Source organism: Haemaphysalis longicornis, unplaced genomic scaffold (genome assembly GCF_048455015.1).
Source record: "Haemaphysalis longicornis isolate Haplotype H1 unplaced genomic scaffold, Haemaphysalis longicornis Haplotype H1 scaffold_2, whole genome shotgun sequence".
In the NCBI taxonomy this organism is placed as follows: Eukaryota; Metazoa; Arthropoda; class Arachnida; order Ixodida; family Ixodidae; genus Haemaphysalis; species Haemaphysalis longicornis.
This window is the reverse complement of record NW_027526295.1, coordinates 151,308,851-151,325,917: the sequence shown is the minus strand read 5'-3', so window position 1 is coordinate 151,325,917 and position 17,067 is coordinate 151,308,851. Positions and strand designations below refer to the sequence as shown.

The window sequence follows — 17,067 nt, the reverse complement described above, 5'->3', positions numbered from 1 at the left end:
AAGGAGCCATGAAGAGAAAATACAACTCCGTTTAATTTGAAAGAACTAGTATTCAGTATCTCACTCAGCTCCATTACAGCCACAAAAGATGTTTTTTTAACGAAAAAAAGCAAGAAGTATTTAAAAACTTTCAAATTTTGCGCCACAGTGACGTTTATGAACAAGAATGACGTCATACGGGTCAAGAATAAAACATAATTTTCAGTGCGTTAACTGCGCGTCAGAATTCACGTGATGCGGTCAAATGGAACTAGAGGCCCCATTACAGACGTCCAGTCATGTGTCGTCGCGACAGGTCAGTTAGGCGGCCGGCAATCGCACAAACAAGGTTCCGTGACGTCATAGAAGAGTTGCGGGAAATTGGCTAGGGGGTAGCGACTGCTTCACACGTTTTCTTTAATATCTCCGTTATTTGTTCGAAGATTGCTATGATATTGGTATCATTGTTATCGGGACTAAACAGTCTTTCCAATAAACCCAACTTACATTTTGTCTTCAAGGCTCCTTTAAGTATGTACAATGTGCGCGTGACCACCGCCTTTGTGGTGAAGCGTGTGTAGCGGAAGGCGCAGCGGGACGAGCGTTTGCTAAACATTTTTGAACTCGTTCGGTGGCCAACGTTCGAGTTGTGTGGTCTGGAGTAGCGTCACTAAATAAAGGCTTTTAGAGTATCGGCACTCTTTTCTCTCATTGTTATGTGCCGCCGGCATTTCCATTGGTCGGTCGGCGCCACGTGATGTTTGTTTACATATGGGCGCAGCCATTTTGTTTTTGGGCGCCTCTCCTCTCTCTCTCTCGGCTGCGAGGGCGCTAAAGCGGCCGGTCGCACTCTGCCCGTCACAACCGGCGGCGGTTTCGTTCGGAGAGATGGCAACACTGCAACCCAGAAACAAAATGGCCCCCAGATGTCTCCGGACGCACGAAGTGGCGGTACTCTTAAGCGTAGCTTATTTAGTGACGCTAGTCTGGAGTGTGGGACTCTAATTAATAAATCGAATAACGTTATCGATTCTCGGCCTCTTGGCTTCTTTCATTTTGGCATTGATACTTCCCTTTGCAGCGTCAAAACTGCCCAACTCGTCGCAACAAGAGACAGAGCGAGCCACCCGCGACGCGTTTACAAAGCCGTGCTTGTACAAGTTGCATCGCGCCTCCGACAGGTGGCGGCACGGGTCCCGCCCAAGTGCGGTGAGGGAAAGCTACGGTGGTAAAGGCGCGCGCGATTACGTCATCGCTCGGTGATGACGTTATCGCTGTATGCTAGGTGTGCACCACTCTGTGCACACCTAGCATACAGCACATACACTCCGTTCAGCCTTATTGTCTCTCGAACGGCCATACTGTATTTCTCGTGGCGCCACCTATAGCCGCTGAAAGTTGCGAATTACGGGTCACGCGTCAGGCTAATCTTTGCTCCTTTCCGGCACGGTGCCGGTTAGCGCTGTGACTAGCGCTAGCGCATTTGGCTGCGGCTCTCGCGACCGGGTTCAAATCCCACATGAACGCAAATGCGTTTTATTTATTTATTTTCTCTTTACAATGGCGTCCATCTTTGTACCACTTGTATTGACGTTGACGACAACTACTGCTGTCACTTTCCGCGTTTGACGTCACTTTCCGCGTTTGACGTCACTTTCCGCGCTTGACATCAAGGTTTTTGCCTTAAAGGAACAGACAACCGATTTTTGCCGAGTATATATTCTCTATCCCAAATGAAAGGGCATCACTTAAAGCACCTTAACTAGAAACGGTTTTGCTGATAACGCCCTAGAACTTTTTGAATCGAAATTTTTAGATCTATGAGCCGTATGTGTCCGCCCAAAAATAATGCTGGCAACCATGACATACAGTAGCGCAGCGACATACTTTTGTCTGTATGCGAAATGAAAAGCGATATTTAAAAACTTGTCCCCAGCTAAAAAAAAGTGTGAATCGCAGGCTTTCTTATTCCTTTGTGTGTTCAAGTCTATTTTGCACGAATGCGCCATCTGTTGGGATAGACGATATAGGTAGAATCTGGCTTCACGTTGTGGAGGTCGGAAGTTCGATTTTTTTTTTTAAAGCTGCCGTTGGCGCAATTGGCCACTGAAATCAAATATTTTGGCAGAACAAACGCCCCTGACTCAGGCAGAATCGTCCTAGCTCCTTTACTGGGTCTGTTTACTGAACGCTGCCGTTATTCTGGGCTGTTAGCCACACTGAGAGCAACCCAGCGACGGCGGGCGGCGCGTCCTGAAAATTTTCAAAATTATGTTTAAAAATACATTACAATTCAAACTTATACGAATACTTGTGTTAAAATGTTTTCAATAAGTAAATAAACGTTTCAGAAATTACAGTGGATGCTATGTTTGCAGGTCACGTGACCGTGTCACATATTGTGTCAAGTTTCGACACTACGAACCGCCAACCTCCGATTTCAGAAAGTTTGCTGCCAAATTAAAATTATTTCCGCAGATTTGTTTATAAATTGCTTGTGGTTGCCAAGCTATATAAAACGCTGGCTTTCGTATGAGCTACAGAAAATATACGCGACAAAAATCGGCTTTCCGTCCTTTTAATAATGAGGACTTCTGTCACTTCGGAGGGGGTGGAGGAGAGGGGGCGTTTTCCGCATAACCTTTGCTGGGCTTTTCTGACGACGTCGCTGTCATGCTGACTCGCGTTCTATATCTATAGAAGGCGCGTTCCCTCACCCCATCTCTCTCTCTCTCTCTCTCTCTCTCTCTCTCTCTCTCTCTCTCTCTCTCTCTCTCTCTCTCTCTCTCTCTCTCTCTCTCTCTCTCTCACGCACATGTGACTATACACACGCACATACACATAGTATCGTAACTTAACTGGCCAACATCAGAGCGTCAAAAACGTCATTTCGAATGTCCCGCTTCGACTTATAAGCGCTCCATCACCCCTTCTATCTGCAGTACACTTTTACCTTGCCGCTAAAACCACGCATGGCGGTACGTGCTGCCGCCACCGGGAGGCCGTACGTCACCGACTGCACACTCATCACACACCCGGATAATTCTCAGTACGCGTGGGAAAGACAAAAACACAAAAGGACGGTCGAGCAGCGGTGTTTTCCGCATACTTTCCGTCTCCGTCGCTTTCTCCCGCGCAGACACATACGTGCGTGAATGAACGCGCGCGTTGCGAAACACGTCGTCTACCGCCACCTCGTTGGTCTTCTGCCAAGGAGCTCAGCGGCCTTCCCTTGGCGCGTCTACACGACACCGTGGCCCAGACCCAAGCGAACGCGTATACTTGGCCGAAGCGTCTGTCATCGCCGCAGCTCTCGGCGTCCAATTTTTACGCACCGCGAAACGTTTTCGCCTCTCTTCCAAGAAAGAAGCTCCCCGCAACAGCCGCGTCGATTTATGGCGACACCCTTGGAAAAGCTGCAGTCGTCGTCACCCCAGAGCGAGAATAGAAAGCAGAACAAGTGCACGAGGCCGAGAAGACAAAACAAAACCGTCTGCCAAGGTTCCGCTGTGCGCTATAAAAGATCACGTAGCAAACACCACGAGTGCACAGCAAAGGAAGGAAGAAACCCTTGCGTTTCGACAGGTGGCCTCGGCGGCGCATGACGGATGGCTCCGACGCAGACACACCCCTTCGCAATTTCGCCGGGACGCCAAGCGTGAAGAACTACACGACGGCCCACGTGTGTGACTGTATGCTGTTTTAACAATTATACAGCCGTTCCATCCAGAGGCAACGCGCGTTGCTGAACCCAGAATGCACAACTGAGGTGTGTCTAATTAGAAGAAGCGTGATGAATAATTTCTGAGTGGGTCAGCGTGTGCAAAACGATGGCTCCAACGGAAAGCCGACAGCTCTAGTCATTCCACACCTCACGGACGTGAGTTGCGGGATAGGCCGCCACTGAGGGTTGCGTTGTAACGTACGTCCGCGCGGGCGTACGTTACAACGGGCGTACGTTTTTCTGGAGTAAAGCGCGCGTCAAATCCAGCGAGGCGTAATTACAAGCGTTAGGTGCAAACGAGGCTTATCGAAGCAGAGGAGAGCTAGCCTGCATACAGTGATCGCCTAAAGAAAGGAAAGAACGAACACACACACACACACACACACACACACACACACACACACACACACACACACACACACACACACACACACACACACACACACACACACACACACACACACACACACACACACACACACACACACACACACACACACACACACACACACACACACACACACACACACACACACACACACACACACACACACACACACACACACACACACACACACACACACACACACACACACACACACACACACACACACACACACACACACACACACACACACACACACACACACACACACACACACACACACACACACACACACACACACACACACACACACACACACACACACACACACACACACACACACACACACACACACACACACACACACACACACACACACACACACACACACACACACACACACACACACACACACACACACACACACACACACACACACACACACACACACACACACACACACACACACACACACACACACACACACACACACACACACACACACACACACACACACACACACACACACACACACACACACACACACACACACACACACACACACACACACACACACACACACACACACACACACACACACACACACACACACACACACACACACACACACACACACACACACACACACACACACACACACACACACACACACACACACACACACACACACACACACACACACACACACACACACACACACACACACACACACACACACACACACACACACACACACACACACACACACACACACACACACACACACACACACACACACACACACACACACACACACACACACACACACACACACACACACACACACAAAGAATGAAGAGTGAGAGGGAATGTTTGCTCGGACCCGTCGTCCATCACCTCACCGTCTTCAAGAAAGGAAGAGTCTTCCTTCCGGCCCCGTGACTCGTGTCGCCCGCGTGCCACGACAGCGAGCGACGGCCTGACTGCTTGTAATCCCACAGGCACGAGTACTTGAGCAGCACCACGGACGAAGAAGGAGACGGCGCCGTCACGACGACGACGCTGCCCTCCTCGACGCCGTCTTCGGCGGCGTCCAGGCGCATCGCGCGTCCGGCCTAGCCACCGGCGTAGCGAGCGTGATGGCGCCGCGTGCACGAACAAGAATCACGTCCAGAGGAGCGTACAACTACGACCAGCGCCCAGCGTTTGCAGCACGCGCGATACTCCCGCCCGGCGACGGAGACGCCGCGTCAACTCTCCCTCCTCGTCCGCGGGTGATCGTGACCCCTCAACCGCTCCGCGCGCGAGCGCGCGCGCGAGCGGCACGAGAACAAACAACGACGAAACGGCAAACAACCAGCAATAAAACGAGAAAGCCGCGAAGGCGGCGGAGCGTGCAGAAAAAAAAAAAAAAAAAGGCAGCGCGATCTCTTCTCTTCCCTCCACCAGTTGTCTCTATTCTGAGCTGTAGAGTGAAGAGGCGCCGCGCGCCGAGATGATGATGATAACGAAGAGGAGGAAAGCGGCGGGCAGCCGTAAGCAATAATGCGAAACATGCGGAGAACTGACGGACGGAAGTTTATCGCGAACCCCTCCATCTCCGCGGCGACCTGCAAGGATGTGTATACGGCGGAACCACTTGAAAAGGCGAAGCCAGGGCTAACTTCGTGTGTGTGCTGGCAAAAGCACACGCATCGCTCGTGACCTATGGGAGGAGGGCTTGGTAAATTCAGCCCAAGCTCTCTTTTTTCTTTTTTTCACTTCATTTGCGTTACCCGAAGGCTAGCCTTGTTTGTGTGTTCGTGATAAACCAGCACCCCTCCTCCCCCCCGCACCGCTGAACTTATTTTAAAGACCGCTGCCGGGCTGAAGGATTAGAATAAAACAAGAGAAGCAAGCGTATGCAGGCAGGGCTGTCTCGGACGGAGATGCGTGGACGATGCGCAGCCGCCGCGCGAGCTACGAGTGGGAAGTATGCAAGCAGAACAGCGGCGGGGCAGCGAATAAGGCGAACGCGCATAGCAAGACGAGCGCTCCTCGTATACACAAACAGCTCCGAAAAAGACGGCCGGAAGCGGCGGGTAAAAAACATGACCACGAGGTTCAAAGTCAACGGACCTTGAAATACTACGTAGCGGGTCCGAACGATGCTAACAAACCTTTAAAACCACGAGAGACGGCTTCCGTGCTAAGGCAGGGTCGTAAGGAGAAAACTTGCGAGTTAGACGGCGCTGGTCAGTTTATTAACTGGTGCTTAGCGCACACAAAATGTTAACAAGACGGGCTCTGTTGATAGTAATACTGTTGGGGTAGAAGCGTTAATGGGACGCAAGTGTAAGCAGACTAGGAAGTCGCGGACCCTAAAGGGGGGGGGGGGGGGGGGGGGGGGGGGGGGGGGGCGAGAGGAAGAAGATACATTGGTTTGCGGCTTTACATTGTATACAGTAAAGCCGAGCCAGTCACCATCCTGTTGCTATTTAAACACGGGCAAGAATGTACAGATAAAACAGAACGGTATACAAAACATTAACAAATAAACCACATACGTTGTTATCGCAACCGTATATGTTGACATAGCAACTATAAATAAACCTCTGTGAGGGGCATTTTTTTTTTTACCTGAACTGGTGCAGATAGTACAGTGCCGTGCAGACCAATGTCGATGCTACAGAGGTTCTCAATTAGCAAAAAAAAAAAAAGTGAACATACGCTGCACTGCTTGCACCGGTGCAACCAGTTAATGTAAAAAAAAAGCCTCATATCCCCAACCCAGTTGACATAGCTGCAAGTATTTCACGAACTGGGAACCTTAATCCCGGCACTACCTCCTCCACATAGCTTTCGCTCAAAAATGCGGCACCTAACTTCTGCTAAAAAAAAGCAAATAACGAGACATCCAAGAGCAGAACGAAAGTTCAGCGAGGTTCACGACCTCGCTCGCGCCAGGAGCTTCAGTAACATCCCCCGCTCCCCTCCAAGCCTCGCGATAATACAACACTGCCTACCGTTCGTGAACCGGCCTCTCGCGCACATAACGCTTCCGTCAACATGATCGCCTACGCCACCACGGCCCCAGGCAGACATTTTTCTCGTAGATTTTTTTTTTTTCTTTAGTACGACGGCCTCCCCGGGTGGGTGTATACCCAGCGCGTACACCCGTTCCGTGCTGCTGTGTGTACGTATACACGATCCGTACCTGTGTGTGTGTGTGCGCGCGCTAATCTTCCGGAGGGGAGTAGGAGACCAGGAAGACGAGCGGTTCACGGCGGGCGGCGTTCGGCGTAAATTAAAATGGATGCGAAAACATTCGGGGCTGCAGCTGGGCGGCAACGAGAAAAAAAAAAAAAACGACAAATCACGAGACTGAAAAGAACTCCCCACAAAAAAATGTTCTGCAGAGAGGCGTGGCGCGGTTCGCACACGTCTTCGGAAGTATACACGCAGCCCAATTTATTTACCTTTGCGGGGAGCTTGGGGAGAGGCAATATCAACTTCGGCGCTGCGTAGCAACAGAAACAACGAGGCAAAAAAGGGACAGACTAATAAAAAAAAGGAAGCCTAGTTCAGTTTACAACAACGCTCCCTGTTCCTTGTTTACGTAAGTTATGCGCCGAGAACGCAAACTTCTTGTAGTCGTTTTGACTCGATCAGAGAGAGGCTGAGGAGCGAACAGAGAAAAATTAGGGGGCTAAATATTTAGTTTTCAAGGAATTCACGGAAAAATTGAATTGCATTGAACAAACATCTGTTCAATTCATCGTGAGAGGAGTGAGACAGGGAGGGCAAGAGCGTGAGGGGTTGCATCAAAGAGCGGAGAACGGCGCCACAGACCCCCTGGCGAATCACTGCTTCGTACTTGAGAACCGCTTTAACTTTGAAGAACGGTGCACCCCAGCCTTGAAGACGCGTACACGAGAGAGAGTCGGACAACACACCTCTCGTGTACGCGTCTTCAAGGCTGGGTTCCACCGTTCTTCAAAGTATGTACCAAAAGGCCAAGCGTCAAACTCTTCTGCTTCAACTTTTTAGGTCGTTTTTCTTTTTTTCGGGGGAAAGCCTTCAGTGCCCCATTGCGCGAAAACGCGCCGTCGTCCCGTACCAAAAACGGTCGCCTCTGTGAAAAGTAAAAAAATGAAAATGTCACAGAGTTTGTGCCAATGTGCGCAGCTAGATTAATTTTGATGAGCATGAATTAGTTCGAAAATAAAGCTGCGTACATTGGAGTCCGTATGGGAGTCGAACCCACCAGATAGATACAAGAGCGTTACCACGGCGCTACATCATGTCAGCGACGGAACAGGGTGAACGTGGCGGCACGCAAGTAGAACAGGAGCACGTCAGTCACGGAGAGAGAGAGAGAGAGAGAGAGAGAGAGAGAGAGAGAGAGAGAGGGGGGAGATGGGGAGAGGGGAGAGAGAGAGGGGGAGGAAACTCAGATTTCGGGCAAGCTTTGGCATGGAGTGCCACCAGCATACCTATCCAAGTAATACGCGGCGAAAGACGGACGAAACAAAAGCGATGAAAGAGACGCAAACACAATGCAGCGGTAAGGAAGTATTTGACGAGCACCGCCAGGTTTTCGCCTTCGCAGCACGCAAGCAGACTTAAGTGCTCCGAGGGATCTTCTTCAACCTTCACCAGAGTAAAGCAGACGAAGTGGGGCGTGGTTTTGAAGTATACAGGACATCATGCGTAAGCCGCGAAGCCCCACCATGCACACAGCGGACCTTACTTAGTTGAGAAACAAAAATATATAGGCATGAACGTTGTGCCCAGGTACGTGTCCCCGTTCCTATACATAAACAGCCGGCTGTATTTAGCCGTCAACGCTCAACCGCGACACTGGAGAGAATCACCACGAGAATAGAAGCGAAAACTCGTTTACAAGTAATCGTTCTCACTCCAGAGTGAATTCTCCGTCCACCATGTGTACTTCTACCGGTGCATCTTACTTCTTTTTTTATATATATAAATACAGTATGTCCTCTTTCGGTCTTTGAAAATGAGCGTGTGCAGTGTTGGATGGAGAAGCACCCTGCTAAGGCTATATACGCGACTCTCGTCTTGAGCCGGCAGGCACTTCTAGGCTCGCCATTGTTATCTGGTCGAGCGCCCGGGGCGGCAACACGACGATGTAAAAAAGACCGCATGTAGGTCGCCCCGTAAAACAACGGGCCATTAGTTTCGCGAGGACACCTGCGCTCTGGAATGTGGCCTCATGTCAATGAACCGGCTTTAAGGAAAGTCGCCACCTATATAAAAGAACGGGCGCTTAATGCCCACAAAGCGCAGAAACGGCGACTATATACGGCGACTTTCGGTCATTTGATATGTACCCTGTTCGTTGAAATTTTTTTGCCTACCTTAATGAAACGCGGCATGTGGTCGAAGCAATGAATTTTAGTCATTCATTTTTTTACAACGACGCTTAGCTAAGCGCCCGCAGACATTTTCTTTTCTTCACATTGCCAGCTACGTCGTGGCTCGAATGAAGATCGAATAGGAGAATCTAGGTTTTGAGAAAATTGAGGCATATTGTAGCGAAGCCCCCCGTTCAGTTTGCTTTTTCTGTTTTGTAGCATCCTTTTTCGATCGCTAAACTATGTTTTCTCAACGAAAAGCATGCGGCGTGCGCGCTGACCGACCCGAGGACGCGGCTGCTAAGGGGGACCATCGGCCCAGCTTGCGTATCGGCGTGGCCGCGGGGTTATACCCCCCCCCCCCCTCCCCCCGCCTTCGTGGTGTGAGCACTGGTCGCTTTCGGGCTCCGGGTCCTCGGTGTAGTTCATACGACCTTTCTGTCTTTTACTTTAGTGTTTTGTCTGAACTACTTTCTCTACGTCAATAATTCTCCAAGCGCACGTTTTCGGGCTCAAACCTTGTGTCTGTGTTTGATTGGTCCTTTTCACTATGGCGGGAATATGGCTGATTGGTGTTTACAAGCGTCTCCCTGATTGGCTGCAGAAAGTGTGGCCAGAACGCGCTTTTTTCCCACGAGTCTGCATGAAGCTAGTATAAACGCTGTCCGCCGGGTTCACGGGGGGCGGCCTGAACCAGGACTCACATAAGAGACTCTGCCGCCCGTTGTCGGGCCCTTTTTCGCCGGGAGACCGCGATCTAGTGAGCCATGTCCCGTTAAGTACACTCGCTTATTGACTGTTTTTCTCATTTGATGTAATACGTGTATTCGTTCAAATTTGTAAGTGTTAAAGATCAGTAAATACCATAAGTAAAGTTAACACCAGTTAACCTTAAAACCTCTTTGACGTCTCGAGTTCTTCACTGCGATCATCATGTATACCGTAGCGGCAGGTATTGGTATTGGGTCAAATTTCGTCGTTACAATATAATAATTGAGAAAACTGAGGATACCGTGGATCAGGACAGAAGAGAATGGGGAGAAAACGTCTGAGTGCACAGGCGTAAGGCGACTCGCAGTCGCGGTGCGGTTCGTCCGCGTCGTTCCGTTCGTCCGTTCGTCCATCCGTCGTCCGTTCGTTCCGTGGCCTCAAATTCTGATCCTGTCGGCTGCGCCAGGTCAGCTACGTCGCGGCTCGAATGAAAATCGAATAGGGGAAACTAGGTTTGAGAGTTTAATAGTATACCTCCCCGTGCTCTTCTGTCCTGATCCAGTGTAACCTCAGTTTTCTCAATTATTCAACCTTTTAAACTCTCAAACCCTAGTTTCTCCTGTTCGATCTTCATTCGAGCCGCGACGAGATGCGTGACAACATTCATAGTTTGGAAGAGCAGAGCCAGGCCTGCCCACAGCTCTTCTAAATCTTCAGAGGATATGTTCTTTAGCTTTCCCGCAAGGACGTCGTCCCCTACTGTTCCCTGGTGGTGATTTAAAAAGCCCTCTGTAAATCAACTAATTCCGTTTATTTATAAAAACAACACAAGAAAACAGAAAGAAGATTCTTTTCCCGTAGATATTCCTCATTGATACATATTCTTCATCTCATCAAAAACACGTTTACATTTACACGTTCCGCAATAACCGAGCTAAGACGACAACATTGCAAGAGTCACATACATAATATTTGAGGAAGAAGGAGAGACTCCGGGGGCAACGCCACGAACAAGATTATGAACGCGAGCTGAACTCTAGAAGCTAGACAGAGACGGAGCTACTCGCTCTCCCGTCCGCAGTCAACCGACGTTAAGCCGCCCAGAAACGGCATGTAAACACACAATGACCTCACTCGACACTCCGCAAGCAAAACACCATCCTGGTATAAAGGAGGTCGTGGCTTGCCAGCTTTGCGCCACTCTGCTCTTGCCGAAAAGCTGTTAGCACAGTACGCCGTTTCCACCGGCGGTCCGTACAACATCCACATTAGATAACAGGAATGCCCAGGAGCTTTCGGCGCTGTTAGAGCCAGTCCTGGCTTCGTTACCTACGTGGCGTTAAAGGCGCGTGTTCCCGCGTCATTTCGAGAGGGGAAGGAACCACCAACAATTATAGAGGGTGAAAAGAGAAGGAGGAACGGGGTGGCTCGGTGCGGGAACCCTCCCCAGCTGACGGCGTCTGCCAAACATCAACTTCCGCAGCCGCCCTCGCCACAGCCACGCAGCTCAAGACGGGTCCTGAGGCTGCAAATGTGTCGTGGTCTCCAGATGCGCCAACCAGCACGGGTTAAGCGCGGTCGAACAAAACAGACTAATAGTGGGCGTGGAAGCAGGGGGGAGAACAAGAACAAGAAAAAAACAAACAGAAAAGCGAAAGTTACTCGCGAAAGGCAGAGAGGGGGGGGGGGGGGGGGGGGGGGGGGCTCAACCGCTTCCACGTGGCGAGTGGTGCAAGAGGAAACAAGTCCGCTTCCCGGGCCGATGAAGTAAGACCGAAAGGAGACCGAAGGACGACGACGATGCGGTGATTACGACGACATAACGGAAGAGCCTTCTGGGCGCGAGTGATATCCCGGCAGCGACGATGTCTTCATAGGGAACCGATGAATGATCGGGCCATCATCCACTGAGAGGCCCTCCTCGCTAGCAGACGCGAAGCAGGCGACCCCGAGCGCCGGCGCATGAGCGCTACGCTGTTGCCTTTGTGTTTACGGGCTCGCTTAGTCGTAACAGGGGGCGGCCGGTCTGTTTCTCCGAGCGGTCACAAAGGGACCGACCCGGCCTGAAACAAAAGGGCACGGACGATTACCACAACCTTCGGTGTGGGTGGGAAGTGAATTGAGTGATGACGGGCCTGCAGCAGACCAGATTGTTCTGCAGGGCTGAGCGAAGCCGCATTGCTATAGGGAGGTAACCTTGCTCTTACAGCCACGCCTTACTATGCTTCAGAAGGTATCAGCTAAATCCACTAAATTAGTGCTAATTCTGGCTAGCTACCAGAACTTCGTGACTGCCCTGAACTCGATGGCAAAATACGAATGTAAAAATAGGCGCGGCCACAGGAATTCAAGACCGCGAGCTTTTGAATAACGGTCTTCATCTTGCTGGCCACGTTTTACACGTTCCGTTGATGATGGTTGCATTTTAATGGCGCAAGGCCAGCTGGGGCAAAGAGCGCCAAAAACAGATGGTTAGCTACAAGAGATTAAAAGTGTATACTAAAATTGAATAGCAACAGAGGTAACAACAACTTGCTACAACACATGGCTCATGTCCACATAGAGCAAAGTGGCGAAGGTGCCTACCAATACCACCTGAGTATAACGGGTTTTTAAAGTAATGATGATAAAAATAAAAATAAAAAAAGCATTAAATAAAATTAAGAGTAAAAAATAAGTATAAAAAACGAGAAAAAAAGAACACAAAACAAGGGTACTAAAAAAGAAGAAAACAGAAGCTTGAGAGACGGGAGATTTCCAGCTGGGCTGGAAACGGGGATGGGGTAAGGGAGGGATTCAATGCGGATGGAGAAGTATGCCTACCGCCGCGAAACCACCAGACCGAGGGAGGGGCAAGACAAAATGCGGCAAGACAAAATTTATTGAAATTACCAATCGGAATTGTGCAAGTGCAGGTAAGACTAGAAAAATACAGCATTTGAAATTAACTTTTCATCTTGAGTGAGGATAATAGGGGGACTGGTCAGTAGTTGGTAAAAGCTATAAAACTACGAGTTTAAAGAAAAAAATTTTTCTAAGCTTTAACCCCATGCACCGCCGCCCATTGTGCGATGATTAGGTGTTCTTTCTGCGACGGTCCTTTTCACCACGAGCCAGGGTGCAACTGCGGCTACGTACACACTATGTACACACTAGTGTCGAACTTGCTGTGCGCCCTGTCGACGGCCGCCAGCCGCCGTCGGCAGCGCAGCATAGCAAGTTCGACGCTGTGCACGATAGCTTTTCGGGCGCACATGCCTCCAACCAACGAGAGGGGAAGACGGCAGTCCCAATCGTTGCGTCTGGGACTCAAGCACTGCCGCATCTGACCCAACGATCGGAAATAGGTACTAGTTATTAGGTATTACCCTATGTATACTAAATATACCTAGATACACCTAGTATACCTAGGTATACTAGGTACTAGGTATATACTAGGTATATTAGGTACACTAGTATACTAGGTATAATAGGTATACTAATACCTATTGCCCCAGGTAATAGGTATTATCCTACTGAAACATTCTGCATACAAAATCACATGACAACGACAAACAAATTATGATAAATCGTGATATCATAATAAATCATGACAGGAGAAACAATTAAATGGCATGGTTTCTCACAATAATAACGGTTGGCATGGTTTTCATGTTTCTATCGTCACCCGAGAGCGAAATCAAGCTCCTTCTGTTTTTCGTATACGCAGAATCAGTACGGAGAACGATTTGGCGTTTCTTGCAGTCTTAAAGAAATGAAAAAAAAAATGTTTAAAATTTTTCGAAGTGACTACAATTTTATTGTCACGTGTTTCTCAAAGATTTATGCCTTGTTTTATAGCGGCCTCGCGTAACGGTAGGTAAGAACTCCGCATTCCCATAATACAGAAATGTTTAAGGAGGGTGGAGACGCATATAATATCTAGATCACATGCGAAGGCATTCTTCTAAAGCGCTTTTTTGGCCATTCAACGCGTGCTCTCCCCGATTATCAGTGAGCTCCAGTGCGCCTTCACGGCAACAAGGGCAGAAGGCCACTTCAAATTCCGCAAACGAGATTACGGTGCATAGGAGCGGCTGCGGTTCAATGACGAGTCGTGCACCTCGGCAGCCTCAGCCTCACATACATCAGCGGCTTTCCGGCCTGGCGAAGAAGCCACGCATGCGTTCGAAGCAGCGCAAGCTGGCCGCTCCATCTGCAGCATTCTGTTACAGGACATGGCGGAACGCGGCTGTTTCCTTCCAGAGGAGGCAACAAAATGAAAAGTCCGTGACTTACAATGTAAATAAATACGCGTGTCCTTTCGTCAAAAAGGAATCCATCGGGCGGGAGGCGGGTGCACCAGTAATTGTGGCATTGATTAAACCAGTAGGCGCACTGCCAGCTCATGCGCAGGCGCTACCGGGGAGGAGATCTCCGCCGCATATCCATCCGGTACACTGAAACATGGTTGTTAATTCACTAGTGGAATGTGAGCTGCTTCAGTGCACAAACTACGCTTGATTGATTTGATTGATTGTGGGGTTTAACGCGCCGACGCTACACAGGCGATGAGGCGCGCCGTAGTGGATTGATTGATTGATTGATTGATTGATTGATTGATTGATTGATTGATTGATTGATTGATTGATTGATTGATTGATTGATTGATTGATTGAAGGGTTCAACGCACCGACGCAACGCAGGCGATGAGGTGCGCCGTAGTGGAGGGCTCCGGATTAATTTCGACCACCTGGGGATCTTTAACGTGCGCCGAAATCTCATACACACGGGCGTTTTTGCCTTTCGCCTCCATCAGAAAAGCGGCCGTCGCGGGGGAATCGAACCCGCGACCTTGTGCTCAGCAGCGCAACGCCTTAGCCACTGAGCCAGCGCGGCGGGTGCGCCGTAGTGGAGGGCTCCGGATTAATTTAGACCACCCGGGGATCTTTAACGTGCGCCGAAATGACGAACACACGGACATTTTTGCTTTTCGCCTCCATCAGTAAAGCGAACGCCGCGGCCGGGAATCGAACCCACGTCTTTAGACAGCGCTTCTATGTACCAGTGTACGTGCACCAGAAGAAGGTTCTGAGCAGAAGAAACACGCGCACGATGATTTAATCATGCGTTCGCTTGCAAGACAGTTTGAGCGAGGTGGCGGGGTCGGAACGTAAGACATATGTAGGCTGGAGATACACTGGAGGAGCAAGTTACGGAAAACATACATCGCATCCGTATACGCCAAACAATTTCATTGATGAACTATAATTAGTCGGCAGTTTTCGGCGACAATTTTTCTCAGCCAGCGTAGGTATAGCACACTAAATAGGCCGCGCGTCAAATTCACCCACCGCTTGCGTATTCGCGAGTGAGTCGCCAGCAGGTATGACACGCTTGCCGCATACACCACCTACGCGCCAGGCGTGCGTATGGACATACCTACCAGCATGCGTATACTCACAAGTTTTTCTCTGGGTATATGTTCTCGAGATCGCTTATAACGAACACATTTGGAAACGGAAATCAGCTAGTCCATTTTTCGCTATTTCTGAACAAAAATATATGCATACATTGGGTAGCGGAAAGCGAAGATTTGTTCTTTACAGCCGGGATTCAGTTGGTACCGGTACGTTGTAAGTGGACTATACTGTATATGACAAAGACAAGTCTGCTTGTCGAAACGTTGGCACTGGACTTAGGCTGCTACCTTTTCCAAAGTTTTCCTTCTTGCTTGCACACCATCTTCAAAGCTACATCGTTATTTGGATATATGTATACAGGGTATCCCAGCTATCATGCACCAAGATTTTAAAAAAGAGCAATGACGGTACTCGAAGTTCGAACAAAACCTAGCGCATAATGTTTTCAGTACAGTGGAATAGCGGCCAGCAATTTTTTTTTCATTAATGAGATCTAATTAATTAATTTTAATAATCATCTAACGCCAGAAGTACTGCCCTGATCATTGAAGTGTCAATGAGACACTTAATGTGGGTACCCACGAGAGGAATCTAACTGCGGTATTTTCAGCGACGCACTAATTGCGTACTCATTCGTTCTGACTGATAAAGAATCCCTACGAAATATGAAAAAAAAAAAAAAAAGAGAACACGTGATGGCGCTCTCGCGCGCATCGTAAAGCAACGCCCTCAAACAGGCGGCGTCTGAATTAGCCGGAATGAAATAAAACAAAACGAAAGAAAGAAGAAATCGCGACCGAGTTTGTGCCTGACCTCCAACACGAGCACCGCGAAGCTTTCATTCGGAAACGGTATCTAGCCGCACCAGTTCAACGCATTGGCCTTCCTCTGTCGATGCCTGTGCTCTTTTCATTCGGGGCCACATCCCTGGGGTTTTGTCATGGAGGGATTATTGCGGCCATTCACGCGTACATATCACAGACCAGACGACGCATGTCCTACTAACCCGGTAAATTTTTTAGCCTTTTCTCCCAAAAAATGGCATCAATCACTGATTTTTTCTCTAGATGTATTATATAATTCGGTAACCGTTTTTGCAATTCCTACAGGCTGATATAGGGCTATGAGGTGGGCGTTTTAGCCCCCAAAAGCGACCTCGTTTCTTGGCCAATCCCCCACGTGGGTATGTGCCACTAGAGGAACAACAACTTGCTGTCGCTGCTCCTTCCATGCATGCCCTTATAAAGGTGATGCGCTGTTTTTTGGGAAGTGTGACGGCCAAATCAGTTGCTTTCAATCAGTTTATTTGAGGGCGCTGGCTTATTATGCGCGCGGGAGCATTGTCACGTGGTATTTTTCATATTTCGCGGGGTTTCTTCATCAGTCACAATATTTAAGCACGCAATAATTTCGCCGCAAGTGTCTACAAGTGTCTTATTGACACTTCAATGATTAGGGCGGCACTTCTCGAGTTGAATAATTAATAAACTAAATCTAACAAAAAAA

General features: G+C 49.2%; 2 protein-coding genes across 4 annotated transcripts in view; one reads left to right on the top strand and one right to left on the bottom strand.

Annotated features, from left to right (window-relative positions):
* Ziz (dedicator of cytokinesis protein Ziz) overlaps window positions 1-17,067 on the bottom strand; it is a 181,445-nt gene that overhangs the window by 116,679 nt on the left and 47,699 nt on the right. The gene's annotated exons all lie outside the window — the stretch shown is intronic.
* Window positions 712-17,067, top strand: part of Atp6ap2 (ATPase H(+)-transporting accessory protein 2) — a 571,904-nt gene continuing 555,548 nt past the window's right edge. The window contains exon 1 of the mRNA XM_077698402.1: window positions 712-727. The gene's annotated coding sequence lies outside the window, so the exon portion shown is untranslated. The remainder of the gene's footprint in view (window positions 728-17,067) is intronic.